We start from the raw sequence: 10,494 nt of genomic DNA on the forward strand, positions 1-10,494 counted from the left end.
CACCAGTCATTTCTCTATGGCTGAGCACTTGATGGATCTCAACAACTTAGTGTCCAAAAATAATGAAATTGAGATCCCAGTCGTCATGACTGAAAGCTTTCGGAGGGAAACTACTGATGCATCACCTCCAGTTGATTCAGAAGAAACCCAGGGTGGCCCTCAATTTAATATAGGCACTCCTAGGGATTTCACTACTGAAGAGGAGTCACCAGAAACTGAGGTGATTTCTGGTCAGCAACAAACTCTTATTTTTCCTACAAACATCTCCACCAGACCAAGAAATACCTCCAGACGACTAAGGAGAGGAGGAGCTCTGGTCATTCCTCATATTCAAGAATCTGGAGAAGAACAAGTGATTGCTCAACCTATTGCTCAAACAGAAAATGTTACTAGTGCTTCACCTCTTGTAATCCCAGTATCAAGCAACACAGAAGGTGACATCATGAATGAAAATGGCACATTGATCATGGATACAACAATGGAAGAAGCACAAAATCAAGAAGCATCTGGTGTGCCTTCTGAACAAGAAAATGTGGTTATGCCAGATTCCTCCCAGATTGACTTAAACAGAAATGTAACTGTGCAGGCTACAGATTTCTGGGATGGAGATGAATCATCCTTGGACTTGTCTAACTCTGGTCAAGTTCAGGATTTATTTGGTGAAGAAGTTCAGTCTATGGAGGTAGAGCTCCAGAATCCTATCTCAACTTCAAATGATCTCCCCATTGATATCATTCCTTCAGAAACTCCAACTCTTACTCAACTTCAATCTGAACAAACTATGATGCCACCTCCTCCACCGCCTTCAATTTCTTCAGACACACCATACATAAATCCTCTTCCTTATGTTTCAATTCCTTCACCTCAATCAACTCAAAATCCTCCACAGTCAACTGAGAGACTTCCAGTTATCAATATTCCAGTCTCAAGTGCTCCAGACTCTACTGCTGTTCAGACTGAATCACTTATACAAGAAAGAGTCGAGACACTTATATCAGTTGTTCAAAGAAATGCATCTGGACCCTCTTCTATACCAGTGGGACTCTCCTCTTCATCTTCCACCGAAGTCCAAGGCCTTTTAAACAAGGTGGCGGACTTGGAGAAATCCCTTCTGTCATCCTCCCAGGTTCTCTCTGACTTCAAAGCTGCGATGACAAATTCTTTTCGGTCAAAGTTGAACATCTTTTCTGGAAATGAACAACTGGTGTTTGATTAATTGAATGAACTGGTACTGGCCACTAACAACTTCCAGGAATCTTTTAAAGTGGCAGTCCAGGAAATGAAAGAAAGATCATCTGTCTCAGTTTCTTCTGTCCAAACTGCTGTTAAAGAAGCAGTTGACACCCCTCTAGGAGAACTGAAAACCCAGGTCCAGAATTTGAATCGTGTGGTGGATAGGTTGGATTGTCAGCCAACACTGGATCAGAGTTCAGTCATCAGCAATGTAAGTGACCAGACTGCTTTGAAACTCAAGAATCTGGTACTCAAGCAGCTCTCTACTGATGTGACTGACTCTGTTATGATCAAATTGCAAGAAGTTATGTTGCCGAAGGTTATAGATGTGATTGTTAAGGATATTCCCAAGGACTTGGTGACTGAAGTTAAAAATCTGAAAACACAAGTCCAGGAACTCAAGAAGAATATGTCAGCAAAGAAGCCAGTCGTTGGTCGTACTTTTGGCTCCACTGATAGGCAAATGCTAGAGCAGGTCTGGAATCACCTCAATTCTGGAGGTTATTCCAAGGGGGAAAGTGATAATCCAGGTGCTCTAGTTGCATTTGCTGCTGAAAAGTTGAAGGAACAAAAGATGGATTTTTCTCGTATGGAGGAAGGTGATGCTATTGGTACTGATGCCAATGAGCCACAGTTTGAAGAGTTTAAAGATGTTGCCCAGCTCAAGAAAAATCTAAAGGGCACATCTGGTGCAAATGAAGAAGTTTAGTCTCCTGAAAGGCCAAATGTTACTGAGGAAGAATAAAAAAGAATTCATCAAACTGAACTCCTCATTAATATTCATAAAGAAAATGCTAAAAAGGCACTGGTCAAGCATCATGAAGAAATGAAACAGATGGGTACACTTGACAGTGCTAATGTTGGTGCCTTAAATTTGAAGTTAGACATGTACTTACAGATGGTTAAACAAGGGAAATATATGAAGCCTTCGTATATGGCAGAGCTGATGTCAGGAAAATACTAAGTGTAGAAATTGAAGGCATTCCTGATGATCCCAAGTTTGAAAAGTTTTCAGTGAAGTTGTTCAGGGAAGAAAATTTTACTGATGAAAGGCCAGCATGTACAATCCATGCTTTTGGGATGACTGAGTTAAAGAAGATTGGTGAGTTTTTCAAAGGAAAAACGTCATTTTCCAGGGCAGAGTTAGCTTTCATGAAAAGAATCAAGAATAAATTTCTCAAAAAAAAGCAAATGGAAGCTGATCTGGGAATGACTACAGAACAAAGTTCACCACCACAACCCAAGAGAAAGGCCACTGAAGAAGCATCGGGACACATTGAAAAAAGAATGGCCTGACTCTTTTCTCATTACTTGTAATTGTATTTACTTTATAAAGTTGTAACTTGTCACAAGTTGGTGTTTGTAAATATAAGTTGCATGCTTTATGTTCTCACAAGTATTTGATCAGATTAAGTTTAGAAACTAAAATGTATAAACTGGGAACACTGATGATCTATAAAGTGGCTCTCCAGTAATTCAAATTAGACTTAGTCAAATTTTTCAAGGATGTTTCAAGTACAAACTTGTATAGATAAAAGCTTGAAAATCCTTGCATAATTTCTAAACAAATAGGGGGAATTTGTTAGGTCCAGATTTACTGGACTCGCTCCAGACGTGACTACTGGAGCCCTCTGAAGATTTGTCCAGAAATTATGTGAAGACCAGTGAACAACTTACTTGTACAGGAATCTGGATTCCACCAGATTTGTTCACTGGACGTCACTCCAGTCAAGATCTTTCCACTGAAGAACATTATCACTGAAGTCGAAGACTGAAGTCTGAAGAAAGAAGTCTGACAAATAGCGGAGCTCACTGGAAGACTTACCAAATCTCCTGACTGGAGTCCTTTTCAGTGTTCTAGACCTTACAAGTCTCAACACTGATTACGAGGAATTGACTTTATGCCTTTACATACCTTTACCCGGACAATCTATTTGTCCTTTGTTAAAAGCCTTACACGCATGTAAAGGTGGTTGGTTAATTAGAAGACAAGTCACTATCATGTGACTTTATTCTTGTACTTTAATCAATGTATTTAAGGAATTAAAGTAATTTCCTTAAATGGATGTAACTATATTTGTACGGCAAAAAGAATATTATATTTATTCTTTTTGCCTATAAATACCAAGTCACTTCCTCGTCCAAATAATATACTTTTGCAATTTGGTGTCTTTGCTCAAATACTCTCGATCTAAACAGTTATACTTCATAACTTTAAGTATTTCAATCAAGGAGTTTATTTAGCAAAATTAGATCACTTGTAATTCATAGGTTCTTTAGATACTTACTTTGTAATATCTTGTTCCGCAACAATTTTGTATTTTATTTAATATCAATAAATAAAATACACTTAAAAATTACATAGTGTCTCACCATTTACTTACTTGCTTATCTTTATATTGCTTAAGTACGTATTACGTTATATATATTCTTGCATTTATATTTATCGTAATACTAGTCCAATCTAGTGCTTACTTGACGTTTCATACTAGTCCTATCTAGTGATTACTTGACTTGTTATTTTACACTTGTGGGTTAAACCATCGAGTAAGGGACTTCACATTATATATATATAGGATTATCTGTATAATGCTTGGGTCTGTCCAAGCTTGGTTTTGATGCTTATTGTACATATTTGAATATCAATACATTCACAAGTTTAATTTTTTTTAAAAATTATTATTTTAAAATTAAAACAATTTGATTAATTTATTTATTTGACTAATAAAAAAAACAAAAAAAAAAACCTAAGAACCATTCTGGATCACATATTTTTTTTCTCTCTTTCTCTCTCTCTTCAATTAAATAATAAAATTCACCAAAATCATTCAAAATATTTTATCTCACAAACCGTAAATCGTTAGACGAAACAAAAAACATGGGTAGACTTAAAATGTTGTCCTCTTTCATTAGATATCCAATTCGATATACTTTTGACAACTTTTAAATTTTCGTTTTCTTTTTGGTACTTACACATAACTTACACATGTGTAGGTTGAATTTATACATGTGCAGGTTGAACAAAAATTATAATTCGGAACGGGGCTTCGCCCTTAAAGATATTCATAAACCAAAGCTAGTGGGGGTGATAGGTCATAGAGGGTGATAGGTCATAAAGGATGATAGGTCATAGGGTGATAGGTCATAAAGGGTGATAGGTCATAAGGAGTGACCGGTGATGGGTGATCTACGTAACGGGTTCCGTCCTTAGCCGAAATGGCTCCACCATGGACTAAATTACGTAACGGGTTCCGTAACGGGTTTCGTCCTTAACCTTCATTATTGAGTACATATGTTCATTTACTAAATTACGGGTGAAAACAATGATCCTACACATGTGTAGGTACACAAGTACAAGAGGAAAAAAAACCAAAAATAAAAAGTCGTCAAAAGTATATCGAATTGGATCTCTAATAAAAGAGGACGAAATTTTAAGACTACCCATGTTTTTTGTTTTGTCTAACGATTTACGGTTTGTGAGATAAAGCATTTTAAATGATTTGGTGAATTTTATTATTTAATTGAAGAGAGAGAATGAGAAATAAAATGTGTGGTCGAGAATGGTTATTGAGTTACTTTTTATTTGTGGGTTTTTAAATAACCCTTTCTCTCTCTCGGGTTAACGTGAGAACAACATATATGGAGAGAACCGTGAGACCACTAGTTTTCCTTCTTCTTTCTCATTTTTTGTGAGGTTTATTATTTTTTTAATTTTAATTTTTCATTTTTTGAAACTATTTTTTTTGTTTTCTTCTAACAAAAACCAATTCCAAAAAAGTCATATGGTTAGGTGTTAAGGAAACGTATAGATTTGGTACGGGCGTTGCCCTCATCCATTCTAAAGGGTCACATGACGCATATGGAAATGGTGTGGATTTGATGGGCGGCAATCCAAAAGATGATAGCGGTTCTATACAGTACGGGCGTAGCCCTTAGAGATGGATTTTTAGTGGTTCTCACGGTTCTCACCATATATGTTGTTCTCACTTGATCCCTTCACTATATATATATATATATAACACTCCGATAAGAACATTCTTAAAATAAGAACAGTGAGAACACTTAAAAATATCATTTTGATGCATTAAAAGTCCATGAAACTAACATAGTGCATAACTAATTATCATTATTTAAGTGTTTAACAAAACATTAATCATCCAAAATTGAAAAAATCATGTTTTTTGTTGGATGCATCATTTTGATAAATATGCATCCAAGATGGATGCACAAAACAAAAAACATGATTTTCTCGATTTTGACATACCAATGTGTTGTTAATGAAAGGACTAGACTCAATAAACCGAAAACATAAATTTTTTTTTATAGATATATCCCACTGCGCCGCAGTGGGTCGAGGACTCCCCACTGCGCCGCAGTGGATATCCTCGGCCAGAACTTGAACAAGCCCCACTGCGCCGCAGTGGGTACGACACATCTCCCACTGCGCCGCAGTGGGAAGAACCAAAATTGTATCCGTGTTTGCCTACTGCGCCGCAGTGAGCAAAGTCACCCCCACTGCGCCGTAGTGAACCACCTGACAGCAACCCTAAAACTCATTTCAACCATGAACAATTCGTAACCATCAAATTTCGAACCAACAGCTGAAAGACGCTTTTTAGGGATTTATAACAACTTCATAGACACATTTCAAACACAATTACAACATAATTTGTCTCATAAATCCAAGGTCAACCCTAACGGGTTATTTACCCGTTTTGGCACCATTATCACCCAAATACGACATTTCCAACTTCCAAAACTTTACAACTTGAGAATTTACAGAAATGTTACAGAAACATGAGTCCAAAACAAAATGTACCAAGAGCCAAAGGGGAGGGACAACTAGGTATCTACACCAAAAGATTGTCATCCATCCAAGGATGACCTAAATACCTTCAAGAACTTCTAAAGATTACTTCAAACTCTAAATCAATTTTCTTCAATCAACAACACTAGTTCCTTCTTCCTGAACTACCTATAAGAGTGTAAACAACTAAAATATAAGCAAAGGCTTAGTGAATATACTTGCATACATTTACGAATACGAAGGAGGGCAAAGTACAAGGACTTTCACATGTAACCTATGGCATCGTCATGTCACATTTACATATTCACCTTGCACACTAACATCACATATATGGATCCATATAAGTTAAACAACATAATCATGATCATCTATCGGGGTTCTTAGGCCACCGGAGGTTCTTAGGCCTCAATAGATCAACTATCGGGGGTTCTTAGGCCCCAGAGGTTCTTAGGCGTCATAATCACAATGCCCCACATGGGCTAATGCTGCATCAACTACCACACATGGACAAATAAACTTCAACATGAAATGGTCAAAACCACCATGGACAAAAGGCTTCAACATGATGTGTTCAATTGATCCAACATAAACATAAAGGTATGCAAATATACTCACCTCCTCCGCAACAAAGACAACAAAGCTAAACAATAATGCTCAACAAGCTCAACCTATGATCATATCATAAAATGCATAAACTTTCACTCACAGATTGACTAGCTTAACTTAATCATACTCAATTACTAGCCTTTTCTAAACCAAAAATCCAACCCATTTGTCATTGAGCTACTTTCATCTTTAACAACAACATTGGGTAGTTCAACCTACCATTTTCAACCATATTTCAATAACTAGTAAAAATTTATCTTTTCTCATTAACTAAGATTTTCACATGAACTTATCAATTTCATAATCAAACACATCACATTGCTCAATGACAACTAAGTTAACTAAGGAATTGAGAAAAATTAACCATAATCAATTTTCTAGCAAAAACCCCCAATTTGGTTCATCCATGAACCCTAATATCAAAAGAAAGAGGAAACTAAGTTTAGGGGAAATCAATACCTCAACAAAGGAAGATATTAGGTTAGGGTTTTCAGGCCACAATTTCTTCCCCTTTTTCCTTCAAATTTCGACCACCACCACCAACCTACAAACCCTAGCTTTTGAATTCTTAATTGAAGATTACTGGATGAAGATGATTACTATGGAGGTTCTTAATCTTGAGCTTGAGAGAGAGAGTTGTCTTAATTTTGGAATGAACTAGAAAGATTGCATGGAGAAGATGTTGAAGAACAAGGTGGAAGTGTGAGTCAAAGAAAAGAGGTTGGCTGGTACCTTCCTGGCTTGCCACGACCCAACTGAAAATTGTGGGTATTATTACCCGCTATCCGTCAAAGTTCCAACTAAATTAGCCCCATAATCAAAATTAAAATACTAGGAAATTAATTTAATGTCAAAACTATAAAAAGGGTTAATTTCTTTTACCTTAAAATATTTGGGGTGTTACAGTTAAACACTTAAATAATGATAATTAGTGATACACTATGTTAGTTTTATGGACTTTTAATGCATCAAAATGTAGATTTTAGGTGTTCTCATTGTCTTATTATTTTAAGACTGTTCTTATTTGATTGTCCCCATATATATATAGGGTAACACTCCGATGAAAACAACCTCTCTACCTTTGGTAGGGGTAAGGCTGTCTACATATCAACCTCCCCCATACACCGTTGATGACTGTATTGGGACCCAAAACCCGTAGAAGACGGCATTGGGAGTTACTTTACTTTACTTTATTCCGGTGAGAACACTTTTAATATGAGAACAGTGAGAACACTTAAAAACATCATTTTGATGCTTTAAAAGTCTATAAACTAACATAGTGTATTACTAATTATCATTATTTAAGTGTTTAACAACACATAAATCCATCAAAATCGAAAAAATCACGTTTTTTGTTGGATGCATCATTTTGATGAATATGCATTCAAGATAGATGCACAAAACAAAAAACATGATTTTTCAATTTTGACAGGTTAATGTCTTGTTAAACACTTAAATCATGATAATTAGTTATATACTATATTAGTTTTATGGACTTTTAACGCATCAAAGTGTAGTTTTTATGTGTTCTCGGTATTCTTATTTTAAGATTATTCTTATTTTAATTGTCCTCATATATATATATATATATATATATATATATATATATATATAGGGGTTGGGTATTGTAAAACAACTATTAAAGTAAAACAAATAAGACATGATCTTGACCCTTGGATCATGGTTAAGTTGATGCACGAAGATTCATGAAGCAATTGATGGACAATGATTTTCATGATGCACGGTGATCTTCAGTAAAGAAAAACCTATTGTTTTATTTATTTTACTTTAATACTTGTTTTATTTTACCTAAAACCTATATATATATATAATATATATACATATATATAGTCCGGTAAGAACACTTTTAAAATAAGAACGGTGAGAACACTTAAAAACATCGTTTTGATGCATTAAAATTCCATAAAACTGACATAGTGTATAACTAGTTATCATTATTTGTGTTTAACAACACATTGACCCGACAAAAACGTAAAAATCACGTTTTTTGTTGGATGCATCATTTTGATGAATATGTATCCAAGATTGATGCAGAAAACAAAAAACATGATTTTTTCAATTTTGAAAAACCAATGTGTTGTTAAACGTTTAAATAATGATAATTAGTTATACACTTTGTTAGTTTTATGAACTTTTAATGCATCAAAATGTAGTTTTTAAGTGTTCTCACCGTGTTCTTATTTTAAGATTATTCTTATTTGATCATCCCTCTATATGTTTTGGAAATTGGGAGTCTGTGCCAATATGTTTTTTTCTTTCTTTTTTGTTTTTGTTTTTAACTTATGTTTAATCCACTTGCAACTCAGGTCCTTTTTTTTTAAAGAGAGTTCGGTCCCTTTCTCTAATGTGTCTTAACAATCATTAAATGTTGATTGAGCCTATAAATTGAGATATTGACTTATGTTGCATTTTTATAACTATCATCAAACATTACTTATAACTTAATAAAACTTAAAATATGTCCGACCCATAACCAAGTGTTGCATGAATTGAGTTTCGTGTCAACATTATTGATAGATTAATTTGTGCAGTAGGTCTTTTATTTATTTAACAGAGAGTTCGGACCTTTTCTCTAACGTGTCTTAACAGTCGTTAAATGCTATTTGAATTTGTAAACTGAGAGATTGATTTACGTTACACTTTTATAACTATCATCAAACATTACTTATAACTTAATAAAGTTCACTTAGAATATGTCTATATTTTTCAAAGAGAAAGTTAGATTTTTGGTCCCTCAAGCTGGCAGGATTTTCACTTATTCCCCTTAAGTGAATTAATTACAGGAAAAAACCCTGAAATTGGTCAATTTTTTCACTTTTCACTCTGTAACTAACAACCGTCTAGTAGGTCCGGTAAATGAGGGCAAATTTGTCATTTCACCTTGATCCCTTCTCATTCTTCTTCTTCTCATTCTTCTTCTTCTTCTTCTTCTTCTTCTTCTTCTTCTTCTTCTTTCACATTCACACACAAACCGAGATTCGTAATACGGTGGCCAGAAACGTTAAACAATAAGCCAAAAGAGTGAAATTCGCAATATTTCTTTCTTTTTTTCGATTCTAGAAAATGAAACCTGTAAATTTCCTTGAATTGGATCGTTAATAGTTTGCTCTAGTTATCTTGAGGTGTGGAATCCCTCACTATAACTTGGTGATTCAAAACAATGAAGAAATAGCCTTCAGATTATATTTTGTCTCGCAGATCTTTTCTAGGCCGTATGGAACGACTTAACCTACAAATATGTTGATATATCGACAAATATTCAACCCTAATCTTTGTTAGGGTTCGATATTTATAGAAAAGCGAAGTAGCCTCGCAAATCCAGCCCAGCTCGACACACATGCGAGGTCGCATTCTTGTCCTAGCCACGTAATTGAGCCTCCAATTACGAGGTCGTAATTGTCCCTGTGAATTGCGAGGTCATAATTCACACTTGGCAGATTTATACATTAAATACTTCAACTTAATATAGTATTCTATGCATAATACAATATAAGCTCAAACAATCTAAACTGCCATTGACATAAACATGCACTTACAAAACGAGTACGAAAAAAGGTCAGAATAGAATTCCGAACAAACCTTACCCAACAAATTTTTGATTTAACTATCGCCGAAAAATTCAGAAACTCGCCAGAAAAGTAAAAATGTGATTACTCGCACGTTTTATGAAACAGGACCCAAAACAAATCGCAATCAACTCAAAATTCAATCGCGCAGAAAAACTTGAGTTCGCCTGAAAAGTGTAACCATCAACAAAAATCAATGGATTGAAAACCTGAAACCATCATCATTATCAGAATTCGATCATGAATTTCAAATTGATTTGA

This window comes from Erigeron canadensis, chromosome 1 (genome assembly GCF_010389155.1).
Source record: "Erigeron canadensis isolate Cc75 chromosome 1, C_canadensis_v1, whole genome shotgun sequence".
In the NCBI taxonomy this organism is placed as follows: domain Eukaryota; kingdom Viridiplantae; phylum Streptophyta; class Magnoliopsida; order Asterales; family Asteraceae; genus Erigeron; species Erigeron canadensis.